The sequence below is a fragment of the Sorex araneus genome, chromosome 2 (genome assembly GCF_027595985.1).
Source record: "Sorex araneus isolate mSorAra2 chromosome 2, mSorAra2.pri, whole genome shotgun sequence".
Taxonomy (NCBI): domain Eukaryota; kingdom Metazoa; phylum Chordata; class Mammalia; order Eulipotyphla; family Soricidae; genus Sorex; species Sorex araneus.
In genome coordinates this window covers 304,736,317-304,751,048 of record NC_073303.1, presented here as the reverse complement: position 1 = coordinate 304,751,048, position 14,732 = coordinate 304,736,317, and the positions used below count along the sequence as shown (strand labels likewise).

Below are 14,732 nucleotides of genomic sequence, written 5' to 3'. Positions count from 1 at the left end.
AAATCCACGGAATAGTTGGATATTTAATGATGGTGATCTAACTATTTATCACCTGTGTCACTAACATTCATAGTAATTTACATTGTTCTCAGGAATTTTATTACCCAGGGACTCTAATTTATATAGTTCCATATGAACACTGGTAGTTATTGAATATTACATAATGTCCCATATCTGGAGAGATAGTCAGGGTTATGAACCATTTCTTTTTTTTCTATTTGTGATAAAATGTCTATTTGAATCCTGAATATTTCTATATTGCTTATAATTTATTTTCTTACCCTGAATTTTAATTTGTATTTAAACTGATATTTATATTTTATTCATTTTCCTAGAACAAGTATTCTAATTTTTATAATCTTTAAGCCACACAATATGTATATTGAATTTTTTATTTATTTTAATTTTATTTTAAAGTTTTTCTTTATTTAAGAGATGTTTGTTAACTATTTTACCATAACATACATTTCATATATTGATCTTCATAATAAAATTGAGTTCTTTTATTCAATTTGATGCACCTTCTTGCCTCTTTCCTTATGATTGTCTTTTAAAACTGAAAAACTAATGCAAGGAACACATTGGTTTTTGAAATAATAAAGTTATTGAACTAGTGAACAAAGCATTTAAGTTGAGTTATCACTGCATTGAGTAGTGGTCTTAGTACAGAGATTTATGATAACCAAAATATTTTTTATTTTATTATAATTTCTTGTTCCTAAGTAAATTTTTGAGGTGAGATTTCTAGAGATGTGAAAATAAAGATATTATGGAAACAAACAGACTGAGGTCACGAAAACTCAAATTTGAACTTCAGGGTCCCATTCCCACATCTTATAAGCAGATGTCACCATAACTACTTAGTGTAAAAGTGTAATCTCTTCCTTTTGCATGTGTGAAGTGTAGATAATTACAGTTTCTACCTTACAGAATTTGGGGAAGATTAGAGATGACATATTTAAATTTTTCCTGTTAAACAACTAATTAAAAATAATGTAACTGCCATTAGGGTTATTTATCATCCCGCAAAAATGTACATTAGCAATTAGTTGCTGGCCATTTATCTTTTAAAATTCTAGGTTTAGTTGAAAAAAATGTCTTCATTTGGTAGAATACACCTTTAACAGCTCTGTTTAATATTTTCTGATGCAAACCAATAATAGCACTGTAGCACTGTCTCCCATTGTTCATCAATTTGCTCGAGCAGGCATCAGTAACATCTCCATTGTGAGACTTGTTATTGTTTTTGACATATCAAATACAACACAGGTAACTTGCCAGGCTCTGCCATGGGTACAAGATACTCTTGGTAGCTTGCCTTGCTCTCTGAGAGGGGCGGAGGAATCAAGCCCGGGTCAGCTGCTTGCAAGGCAAATGCCCTACTCACTGTGCTATCGCAATAGGAAGAATCGGTAAATTCTACTTTGATGAAAAAGACCTTTTTTGGATCAGGTGAGTGATCTTTTTTGGATCAAGTGAGACTCAGGCACTTCCCTTGCATGTGTTGTTGGAGATTGAATTCAGGTCAGGCTCATGCAACACAAGTGCCTTTCTCACTGAGAAAATACCAAGGAGGAAATCAGCAGAGAACCTGGGGTATTTTAAACCAGAACAACCAATATGTGAGTAAGATGTTTTCTTTGAAAACTTATTTTTCAAATATTCTTCATGTACTTTCCATGGCTTGTAAAGGGTATATTCTTCATAAAGAGACTGAAGGACATCATTTTAAATTTTTTTCTTATTTTGAGTTCTTGAAAATTACAGTGTACTGAGATAATTCAATTTTATTTCCTTTGGAGTGGTGGCGGGGTTGGTACAGGTTGATGACGATATCAGAGATGCTCAGGGATCACTCCCAACTCTGTGTTCAGGGATCCCTCCTGCCAGTGCTCAGGAAACCATATCAGGGGATGGAACTGGGCTTGGCCATACTCAAGAGAGTTGAGTCCTTTAACCTTGTTCTAACTTTCAGGCTGATCAATTCAATTATCCTCTGTGCAAAACAGCTTTAATTATGCACAATTTATACACAATAAGCCAACAGAATTTTCTGCAGCAGATAACCTGGTTTGCTCACTGGATATTTTAAACTTACCCCCAGATTACTTACTTTATGCATATGTTGTTGCAAAGTAAACACTGGTGGACACACCAAGTGTCAAATTACATAACAAATTTACATTTTAAAGAAAAATGTTCTATTTCTATTCTTAAAAATGAGATTGTGCAGACTGTACTGTAGGAGAAAATAATGCAGAATAAACAAATCATTTACTTTATAAATAATAATGCCCCACTTGTGTGTCTTTTTAATTTAATTTAATTTTTATAAAGTCGTTTACAATAATTGATTACTTTTATTATCAGACACCAATACCACAATCATTATACCTTCCCACCACCATATTTTGGATGTTTCCATCCTAAACCCAAATCCCCGCCCCAAAAGCAGAACTAAAATAATTTATTTTGTATAGTTTGTTATGAATAAACCACTGAAAATGCTCCAAAAATCTTGGCTTAGAGGAGAGTGTGTGAAAATTGTTGTATTTCACTCAGGGGTCATTAAGCCGTTCTATAAGAAATTACTAATGTGTTGTTTAGGGTTGAGCCTTGTGTGCTCATATATCTACGCACATATATATATACACATATATGTGTGTACACACATAATATACATATATACACATATATTTATATGTAATACATACATGTATATATTACATATGTCTGTAAAAATATATTTCCCTCTAAGATTGGTTGCCTTCTACTTTAAATCCCATCAAATGTGGTGTGCTACTCTTGGAGTATGAGTGGTGTGAGTTGAGATGTCACGTGGCCTCAAATTCAGCCGCAAAAAATGTGCCATTTTATAAGTGTTGCATCATCATGTCACCCAGACTAATTTTACTGTAGCTTAATCTTTTGTTCAAATGTTGAAATCTGTGAAACAACTTCACTAACTTGATTTTTTAAATGAAACGTATCCTAGTCAAAAAAATGACTCATTTTCTAAAGTTATATTATTAGCAGTGTAAATAATGTACAATCAAACGTAGAGATAGTATGATGCTTAGAAGATATTTGGATGAAGTAAAGAAAACTACAATATCCTGGCTATTATCTTCTCTGCACAACTTTCTTGTTCAGAGTCAGAGAATAGGTCAAAATATCACAAATTATCTCTCTAGAGAGAATGGATGCCAGAAAAAGTCTCAGATGTGTGGTTACTCTCTAATGAATTACAAACATGTTTCCTAAATTTGTTCCAATGGGAGCAGCAGTTAGAGGAACAAAGCCAAAAATATTTATCTCTATTCGCACTAGCCTTTAGTCTACAGAGAAAAAGACTCAGTATTTTTTCAAACTTTTAAATAAGAAATTTAAAATTAAGTTACATTGTGATTAAATTTTACTATATGCTTAGTGTGGGTTATGTAAGACAATTTCACAAATTGTTTATAGCATGTAAATTTGCAAATGTATGCTTAATAAACTTTCAATGAATTCCTTTAGGAAAAGCATTTAAACATATCTAATTTTATTATGCCTGAATCTGAAAACACAATAACTTAGCTATTTCCTAGACTTTTGGTGAAGATTGAAAGCTATTTTGGTTGAAATATGGAAACTTGAGAAAACGTACTGTGGACTATAGTGATACTGTTACTTGATTTATGGTGGGTATTAAAGTGAGGATCTAGAAAATAGATTGCATGGTTGAAATTATACTACCACTCATGCTTCTCTCCTTAGTTACTTAGGTTTTTTGTTTTTCTTTTTGTTTTGTTTTACTATAACCAATGGTGCTCAGGGCTTACTTCTGGCTCTGCAATTCAGAGATCATTCCTGGTGAGACTCAGGCACTTCCCTTGCATGTGTTGTTGGAGATTGAATTCAGGTCAGCCTCATGCAACAGAAGTGCCAACATGCTAAGATATCTCTTCACCTCTAAATATTTTATTGTATTTAAAAAATTATGTAAGAAAGTTCATATTCTTAGATCAATTGGCCACGCTACCTCCAAAAAGTTCATATTCTTATAATAATTTATTCTCTAAGTCATTCTTAAATAATTTATTCTTAAGCTCTTATAATTTATTCTTTGAGAACTATCAAACACACAATAAATGTGTTCTATTTTGTGTCCAGTGCTAATTAGCTGTTCACATTTTCCCCTATTACTACAGAAAATAAAGGATGGTAACCAATTATTACCAGGTTATCTGACAGAAAAAAGAAAAAGCTAAAAGCCAGGTAGTAAGGACAGGGATCTACCAACTATGCATTATAAAATATCAAAACAAAACAACAATTAAAACTCTCAATGGGTCCTCCCAACATCCTATACTTGGTGTTCCCTTCTCTATCTCAGCTGTTGTTGGAAGGACCCACTTGGGTTGAAAGATGCATGCTGAAAGTAGACTATTGACCGAATATGATTGCCACTCAATACCTCTATTGCAAACTACAGCACCCAAAAGGAGAGAGAACAAAAAGGAATACCCTGCCCTGCCACAGAGGCAGGGTGAGATGGTAGAGGTTGGGGTGGGGATGATCAGAGGGATACAGGGAACATTGGTGGAGGAGAATGGGCACTGGTGGAGGGATGTAAACAATCACTGTATGACTGAAATGCAAACATGAAAGTTCATTAGTTTGTAACTATCAGGGTGATTCAGTAATAAAAAAATTTAAAAAAGCTCTCAATGTCACTGCATTCTGTGGGAGAAAAAAATACATCTCCTGGAATAAAAATATAATTTCAGACTTTGCAGTGCAATAAAAAAAGGTGATTCTCCTGCTAAATTATTATCATTAAGCTACTATTAGAATTCACTATTCCATGGAACAGGGACTTTTTTTTAACACATTTTAGAACAATTTCTGTTTAATTTAGTACTTTTGCGCTGGATAGGAAATGGGAAAAATTGTTATATGAAATAGCTGATTCCTCAAGAATTTCAGATTATTAAGTATTAATACAGAAATTCTAAGCCACCTTGTAAAAGTTTTTCTTTTTAGTTTCTCATATATTTTTCTAAGATTGCATAAGCACTTACATTTAGGTGCAGATAATTTAGGTAACAATATTCCTTCTAAAATATTTATTAATTAGTAGAGTATAATAAAAATACATATATCTTTTCATAGCCCCTTTCTCCAGTTTTAATTTTATTTTTTAAAACATTTTTTCTTTAGTGAGAAATGAAAAAAAGGCATTTTTCTTTTGAAAGAGTACATACTGCAAATTGGAGTGATAGGGTAGGGAAGATAGTGGAGAAATCCAACAGAGATTTAACCTGTAAATTATATTTTACATTCCTTCTTCTATAAGGAACAAGAATACAAAAGAACCCAGATAACTGAAATAAGGGAGAGATTATGGTGGTGTTTATCCATATTGAAAAATGAAAAAAATACAAAAAGGGATTATCTGGCTTAAATAGATAGTCATGTCAACCTGTTAATAACTTCCCTGAGAGAATACTTTCCTGACATTTAATGCTCAACTTCTTCTGTAATCTTTGTTCTCTGTTTTAGTATGCCATGAAAGTCTATTATTTTGTAATTCATTCATAATTCATGTTTTATAGGGAAATGTTGATATTATGACTTTACATCTTGCTCATTAATACTACACATTTAAACAATATGAAAATATTTTTTAAAAAAGAATGAAGTGTAAATCTTTTTTGGTCAAAACTGTATTCTTTCTCAGTTATAAAATTTGTTTGATCATAAGAATACCATTTCAGAAATAATACTTGATAAAGAAACCCATGATGTTTATAAAATACATTGGTCATAAAAAGTGATTACATTACAAAAAGTTAAAATTGCAATATTATGAAACTCATGATTTATAATTAAATACTATTGATTTAATTTTGGTTTCCATCAGTTAATTTTCTGTAAGAAAAGATCCATTTCTTTAATTGTTTATGTGATTCATATACGTAGCGCCTAAGTTCTAATGTTATTCAATATTGTCAATTTGATCTTTTCTACCACTCTCCTCAAACCCCTTTTTCCTTCCCCTTTAGTAACTATCATGTTTTTAATAAAAGTTGAATTACTGTTCTTGTATCTTCATAGTTTGTTTTGGTTATTTGTATTTCACATGAGACAACTGTTTCGTAAAATTATTTTTCATTTCTAAATTTGATTTTGCTACTGTGAATAATGCTACTATGAACTAGATAGCGCATATTAAAAACATCAGAAGGAAAATATCTGAAAAGAAATGAAGCACACAGAAGAACTGTGGGATGAGTTCAAGAGGAATAACATTTCCTGAGGAACAGGAAGGAAATTTTAACAGAGAACCTCTTATAGATGAGAATTCTCCAGTGGTGAGGAGTGCCTGCACTCAGATGCAAGAAGCCCTAGGGGTTCCAGGAAAGTAGATACAAATAGAAAAACTCCAAGACACATTGTAATCACAGAATGGCAAAAGCCAAAGACAGAGACAGAATATGGGAAGCAGGAAGAACAGAGAGGAAAGTCACATTACAAAGGAACTCACTTAAGATTCCCAGCAGATCTATTGAATGAGACTCTATAGGCAAGTACTGAATGGTGGGCAATTCATAATCTTGTCTAGTTTTTCAAGAAACATTAAGGAAGTTTCTTTTAAAAGGTGAAATGGGGCCAGAGAAATAGTATAGCAGATCAGGTACTTGCATCATTTGGCCAACAGAGGTTCAATCCTTGGCATCCCATATGTTCTACCAAGTTTCTCCAGAAGTTATCCCTGAGTACAGAGCCAGGACTGAGCCCTAAGCACCACCAGGTGTGCACCTCCGTCACAAAAAAAAAAGGAAAGGGAGAAGGAAGGAGAGAAAAAGGGACAGAAAGAAAGAAAGAGAGAGAGAAAAAGAGAGAAAGAAAGTAAAGGAAGGAGGAAATATAGAAAGAAAGAGGAAAAGAAAGAAAGAAAGAAAGAAAGAAAGAAAGAAAGAAAGAAAGAAAGAAAGAAAGAAAGAAAGAAAGAAAGAAAGAAAGAAAGAAAGAAAGAAAGAAAGAAAGAAAGAAAGAAAGAAAGAGGGAAAGGAAGGAAGGAAGGAAGGAAGGAAGGAAGGAAGGAAGGAAGGAAGGAAGGAAGGAAGGAAGGAAGGAAGGAAGGAAGGAAGAGCGAAAGAGGGAAAGAAAGAAAGAGGGAAAGAAAAGAAAGAAGGAAGGAAGGAAGGAAGGAAGGAAGGAAGGAAGGAAGGAAGGAAGGAAGGAAGGAAGGAAGGAAGGAAGGAAGGAAGGAAGGAAGGAAGGAAGGAAGGAAGAAGGATTTCTCATGCTTCCCCAATTAGAAGAAATTTGGTGCCTATTGCTGCCCCTACTAGATTAAGAAACGTCTTTTCATCATCACTTCATGGTCTTGGCTAAAATCAAGAGCCATATTTGTTCTTGTCAGTTTAATATCTGCTACGTCCTCTATCCAAGGACAATATGTGAAATGGATTTGGGGGACCCGGAAATGGAATAGGAGTTTGCTTCATGCATTCCATGAATCCACCTGATATTGCAAAACCTCCAAGATGGCGCGCCTACTTGGAGGAATATAAAAAAAAATAAAGAAAAGAGGGGCCGGAGCGATAGCACAGCGGGTAGGGCGTTTGCCTTGCACGCGGCCGAGTTCGATCCCCGGCATCCCATATGGTCCCCCCAAGCACTGCCAGGAGTAATTCCTGAGTGCAAAGCCAGGAGTAACCCCTGAGCATCGCTGGGTGTGAAACAAAAAGCAAAAAAAAATAAATAAATAAAATAAAGAAAAGAAAAAGAAGGAAGAAAGCTCTATTTGTTTCTAACAGGTTAAGTTTTTATACCTTGTAAATAATAAACTAATGTTTTATTTAATTGAATGAAAATCATATATACTGTTTCAAATTAATCTTTGAAGATTCTTCAGATAAATGCTTATGAGTGGTTTTCTTACTGTGTTCTTTTGACTTGCCTGTATTTGTAAATTTTACAAATTAAATTGACAAAACTGCTCCTTAGGACAGAGAAGTTAAAATTTCCTCATTCAAACTTAATAGGCTTCAATTGCCTCGCAGAATTATCTTGTCATCACTGAATGTTTCCATGAAGTTGTATCCTCAGAAATCCAGTGTGAAAGTCACTTTGTAAATCAAAGTAGGCTTTATGAGTAATTTCACTCCTACTGATTTGGTCTTATACAAATCTTCTTACCTGTTACTCAGAATTTTGTACTAAAAATTTTTTATATTGTATAATTCTTCCCCTGAATATTGCCAAATTTCTACCTGGAATCATGATCATTATGTCCAACGCTTAGCATATCGAGGGAAAATACTTTGCATTTTCTCTTCTACCATGGAAGATTACAGTGAGGAAGAGCATAATCTCAGGAAAAGAAGAAAAGGGACCTTTTCCCCATCTATGAATTAGAAATGTAATTAGTCAAATGTAAGCTTCATGTGTTGCTAGGCAATTTATTAAAAGTTGAAATAGTTATGATAACCAGTCTATAGGCAGCAAATTGATTTAAAAATAAGCATCACTCATATTCAATATTTCAAAGTAAATTTATTCATTCTCTAACTTTTGACATTTTAATATGTGCCCCTACTATAGTAAATAAATCTTTGGAGGTATTCTACTTTTTAATGTTTTGTTATATATTCATCAATTTTGTGTTTTCCCCTATCATATTATGAAGTAATATAAAGTAGTAAAAGAAAATAATGTAAATATGTCTATTTTGTTTCAATATTCATTTTGTATTGACAATAATAACAAAAATGAACTGTTCATTTGAAGAAGTATAAGTAGTTTATTCTATGGGCCAATGAAAGTTCAAATACTTTAGGGAAAAGGGAATAAGATTCTGAAGTTAGTGGAAATGAAAAGTGACTGGGGAAGAAAACAGATTACTTACAAGGTCTTGAGAGATTATATGACTGAAAGACACATTAAAAGCTCCCATTTTGCATCTTTCTTATCACAATTAATGATAATGCAGTCAAAGCGGAGGGAGGGGAAGAAAGCTCATTAATTATATGAAATTATTGTTTATTCTCTAGAGGTGAACAAGTATCGAAATCCTTCAACACATGCCAGAAGAAGTCCCTAAATCACATCACCAAGTACTGGACTCCTCTGCACTGAATACTCAGCTTACAGATTTGAAATAGTAGTTGAGAGATACCATAAAATAAGACTACAATCTCTTTTTAAAAAATCAATAGCTTTTACAATCCCAAATGCTCCTACTGCTGAGATTAATAAAGACCAAGAATCCATCCTAAACACACACACAATGACTTCTATTACAAAAGGAAAAATGAAAATGCTGCTATTCCTGACAGAGTTAATAGATCCCACCTTAGTGTATACTGTACTTTCTATATTTTTAATTTAAATGCATACAGTTCCAGCCACTACAGCTTGATCAGCATTCATTCATTTCAGAGCATAATAGAATATGTGGGAGTTTGTCCCATAAATAAACATATAACCTGTCTTGTGTACCATTTGCTTAAAATATTTTCCCTGGAAACTTATCTAGCCATTCTCAGTATGTGGTTGTTCCTCTAGCCTCCTTTTCCCCTCCCTTCTTTTTCTTTCTGCTTTTCTTCTTTTAAAGAGAACTTAGCACAATATCACGAAACTGCAGCTTCTGCCTCAGGGTTCAGTTCATGTAGTCCAGAGTCCACAAAAATAGCAGTCTTGTTCAAAAATAAGAAAGGATGTTTGGAAAGCTGCATTCAGATATGTATAAGCTTAAAGAACTATTTTAAGCACATAGTATTTCCCAAGTAGCTGAGAACATTGCTTGCCCTTTGTGTTTATGAACTCTTGGCATAAAAGGAAACTCTACTTCAAAAATAAATAGTAATTAATATATATTTGCCCAGAGAGTTTTCAGCTACTCTTTCATTCTTATTAAACAAAGTGAGACCACCAATAAATCATTCAAGAAAGCTGTGCAATATTAATGTGGGGTGTGCTACAGATCCATTTAATCCAATTAAGTTCAAGAAGTAATTCTTTCACTGATAGGCACTCTGAATTTTGATGACAAATTCGCAAATGCATTCAGAAGGCAAAATATGCCATACAGTATTTAGGTGGATGCTATATAAATAAACTATTTTTATTTCAAAGTAATAGGTGGTAGATCCAGATTCATAATGTTATGCAGCTAAATCTAGATTTATCTTTATTTTTTCTTTAACCCATTAATTCTTACCAACTAAAAAGTAGCTCAATGACTAAGATTTGTTTTTCATTAAGGATCTGCCACTGTTTCATAACAATCACTCAAAACATATATTTTTGAAGTGAAATATTTAAAAAAATGTGTAAATATATCTAAAGCTTCAAGGCAAAAAGAACTTACCTGCCTCTCTGTTATCAGAAAAAAAACCACATTCTCATCTTTAGTAATTTGGTTTCTATGTAAAATTGCTACACATTATAATGTACACAATGCAATTATTTTCTGTTTAAATTTTAATTGGAGATGAGAAGAAGTAAAGACTGACAGAAAGGTAAATTTTTTTAGAAAGGTTTGCAAGGTGGTTTCAAGGGAAAGAAAACTTGAATCAATTTACATGGAGTGAGACATTTGGTCATCTGAGAATCAAATTAAAAGAAATTCTTAGTAACAGAATTTGGGCAAAATGTAAGAGTACATAAGGCTCAAAACCTGGAGAAGATTGACAGTATTTATTTGTGATCCACAAAAGACTTTTGAAAGTAATATTTTTTTCCTAAAAAAGTCATAACAAGGACCAAAAGTGATGGCTTCTCGGTATCTGTGTTGCAAACCATAATGCCCAAAAGTAGAGAGAGAGTATGTGAGAAATTATCTACCGGGGGTGCGGTGTGGGGTGAGAAATGGGGCATATACCGGGGAGATTGGTGGTGGGGAATGTGTACTGGTGGAGTGATGGGTGCTTGAAGATTTTATGATTGTAACTCCAACATGAAAGCCTATAATTGTATCTCAAGGTGATTCAATTAAAGAAAATTTTAAAAAGGTCATAACAATCTTTCTGAAAATGCTGGCTCTTTAGCCATGTGCTACTTTTAGAGCTGCAGAATAGGCTTAACAGGGAGCTGGTTAGGAATGACTGGACTCATTTGTGAGACATTATTAAAAAGAACATGATGAGACTAATACACAGGAATAGTAGAAACAAGGGCCAGGAGGCTTGGTCCACAGTGGGAAGCCTGCGTCAAGTGCCTAGGGAGAAGGCAGTTGGGATAAAGAAGTAACCACTCTGATAAAGATAGTTGGAAATGATCACGCTGGGTAAGAACTGTGTACTGAAAGTAGATAGAGGAACAAACAAGATAACCTCGCAGTACCTCAGTACCTGTATTACAAACCATAATGCCTCAGAAAGACAGAGAGAGAGACAGACAGACAGAGAGACAGAGAGAGACAGAGACAGAGAGACAGAGAGACAGAGAGAAGAGACAGAGACAGAGAGACAGAGAGATAGAGAAATAGAGAGAGAGTACCTGCCATAGAGATGAACTGGGAGGAGGGTGGAGGCGGGAGGGAAACTGGGGACATTGGTGGTAGGAAATGTACACTGGGTATTGGAACATTGTATAACTGAAACAGGAACCTTGAATAGATTTGTAACTCTATATCTCATAGTTATTCAATTAAAAATGCTAATCTCAGCCCTCGTCTGACTCTAACAGGTGGTTCTTATTTACTTTAAACTTAGAGTAGTAATTTTAACATTCAACAATATTTGCTTCTGCCACCAGATTTTGACAATTGTAAATAACATTGTAACACCGATACAGCAAGACCATAAACTGTTGTAACCTGAAGATCTATAATGCTGAGGATATGAGAGAGAGAAAATATCTCAGTTTTCCAGACAGCTCTGATCTGCCAGAGCAATAACTGATCTTAGAGGACCTGGTGTGTGAAAAAAATTAACCGGGCGTTGTGAAGTCAAGTAGAAATCTGGCAAATGACTGGTTCCAAAGCTTCCATTGTGGTCATCTCTAATTAAGTCTTCTAAAACAACTATTTATTTTTATATTTTTATATTTTGATCACCAGTCTTCATATATATTTCTTCACATTCTGTGATTTACAATACAGCTAACGGTTTCTCGTACACATAATTCCAACAACACACCCGTCACCAATATTCCCACCTCCATCCCCCAATATAACCATTGCCCCTGCCTTTGGACACAGATTCCTTAAAGTTTGTTTTGCCAAATTAAGACATTTGTTTTGTTGAGGAATATTTTTGCATGCAAATGTTTAAAAGAGCTTATAAAATCTCCCTGACTTAATTGGATTTATTAACATATTTTAAATATTTTTTCACATTTCTTAATAACCAATGTCTTATTTTTTCTGCCAGAAAGACAGTGATAAAATTACTGATATTATAAATCTCCTCAAATTTGTCAAGTTCTAATGGAAGACAAAAAATTTAATTGAATTTATTATGAGAATATTTTACCAAGGAAATCCTGGGGAACATAAATGAAAATATAATCTTTATCTCTCAGCTTAAAAATATTTATACATATAAAAGGGCAGGCATATATACCTAAATTTTAATTAAAGTAAAATTACAATGAGTATGAATATGAGAAGAACAATAAAATTAATGATTTTCAAAGCATTTGTCACTTAGCTAAAAGTTACCTGGATGTGCAATCAAATTGAAGTTTTAGTGAAAAGAACCCGAAAGCAGGTAACACCATATATCTTATAAAACAATGCTGAAAGTTTGTTTTCTTTTTTTTTAAATTTTTATTATTTAAATTTATTTTTTAATTAGTGAGTCACAGTGAGGGTACAGTTACAGATTCACACATTTCCGTGCTTGTTTTTCCCTCATGCAATGTTCGAGAGCCCATCCCTCCACCAGTGTCCATTCTCCACCACCAATGAACCCAGTATCCCTCCCACCCCCCAATCCCATCTCCCCCACCCCACCTGCCTCTGTGGCAGGGAATTCCAATTTGATATGTCTCTTTCCTTTTGTGTGTTGTGGTTTGCAGTAGGGGTATTGAGTGGTCATCCTGTTCAGTCTCTAGTCTATTTTCAGCACGTATCTCCCTTCCAGAGCAGGATCTCTGATCACATATTACTTTGTCTTCCTTTCTCTATCTGGGCTGCCTTTCCGGCAGCGTGTGAGGCCAGCTTCCAAGCTATGGAGCCAACCTCCTCGTATTATATACTACTATTCTTGTCTATTAGTCTCCTACTCTGTTGTTTTATATTCCACAGATAAGTGCAATCCTTCTATGTCTGTCCCTCTCTTTCTGGCTCATTTCACTTAGCATGATACTTCCCATGTTGATCCACTTATATACAAAGTTCATGACTTCATCCTTTCTAACAGCTGCATAGTATTCCATTGTATAGATCTACCAAAGTTTCTTTAACCAGTCATCTGTTCTCGGGCACTTGGGATTTTTCCAGATTCTGGCTATTGTAAACAGTGCCGCGATGAACATTTAAGTGCAGATGTCATTTCGGCTATACTTTTTTGTTTCTCCAGGATATATTCCCAGAAGTGGTGTTGCTGGATTAAATGAAAGCTCAACCTCTATTTTTTTGAGAAGTGTCCATATTGTTTTCCAAAGGTGCTGGACCAGTTGGCATTCCCACCAGCAGTGTAGAAGGGTCCCTTTCTCCCCACATCCTCTCCAACAGCGGTTGCTTTTGTTCTTTTAGATGTGTGCCATTCTCTGTGGTGTGAGGTGGTATCTCATAGTTGTTTTGATTTGCATCTCCCTGATGATTAGTGATGCAGAGCATTTTTTAATGTGCCTTTTGGGCATTCGTATCAAAGTTTGTTTTCATCAAACAAAATTTCATCAAAGTCAAATCTCTTTGACACTTTCTTAGTGTCAAAGAGATAACACAGAAGTAACTGTGCTTGTCTTGCAAGTATACTACCTGATTCTATCCCCTGCACCCCCCAAACACTGCCTGATGTGATCCCTGAGTAAAGAGTCAGAAGTAAGCACTGAACACTATTGGGTGTGGCTCTAAAACCAAAAGGTAGAAAAAGAAAGGAAGGAATGGAGAGAGGGGGAAGGAAGGAAGGAAGGAAGGAAGGAAGGAAGGAAGGAAGGAAGGAAGGAAGGAAGGAAGGAAGGAAGGAAGGAAGGAAGGAAGGAAGGAAGGAGGGAAGGAAGGAGGGAAGGAAGGAGGGAAGGAGGGAGGGAAGGAGGGAAGGAAGGAAGGAGGGAAGGAAGGAAGGAAGGAAGGAGGGAGGAAAGGAGGGAGGGAAGGAAGGAGGGAAGGAAGGAAGGAAGGAAGGAAGGAAGGAAGGAAGGAAGGAAGGAAGGAAGGAAGGAAGGAAGGAAGGAAGGAAGGAAGGAGGGAGGGAGGGAAGGAGGGAGGAAGAAAAGGCAAATAAGAGAAATGAAAGGGGGGAATTGAATTGGGTAAAGTCATATGGAATAAGTAAGAGAAAAGATGGTTTATAGAAAAAATCAATACATTATAATAATAAAAGAATAGGAGAGAGAAAAATACTTCCATCCCCAAATGGAGGATAGATGTCGTGACATAAAATTAAATGTTTTCAGGTATATTTCATAACTTTGTTTATACCAAAAGAGAAAAATATATGAGGTAAAAATAGAAATTGTGTAGATTTTATTTACTCATCCATAATCCAAGTTATGTTTACTTCTATTAAGAACTGTTATAAAATAAACTATTAAAATAAAATAAACTACAATAAAAGTAAATTGCT

At 34.6% G+C, this 14,732-nt stretch overlaps 1 protein-coding gene and 1 non-coding gene across 8 annotated transcripts in view; both read left to right on the top strand.

Moving 5' to 3' along the window:
• The window catches only part of NLGN1 (neuroligin 1), a 957,654-nt gene that overhangs the window by 746,314 nt on the left and 196,608 nt on the right, over nt 1-14,732 (top strand). The window lies entirely within an intron of this gene.
• LOC129402675 (U2 spliceosomal RNA) lies at nt 7,365-7,552 on the top strand. Its single transcript, XR_008628773.1, has one exon. It is a non-coding gene; the product is annotated as a U2 spliceosomal RNA (small nuclear RNA).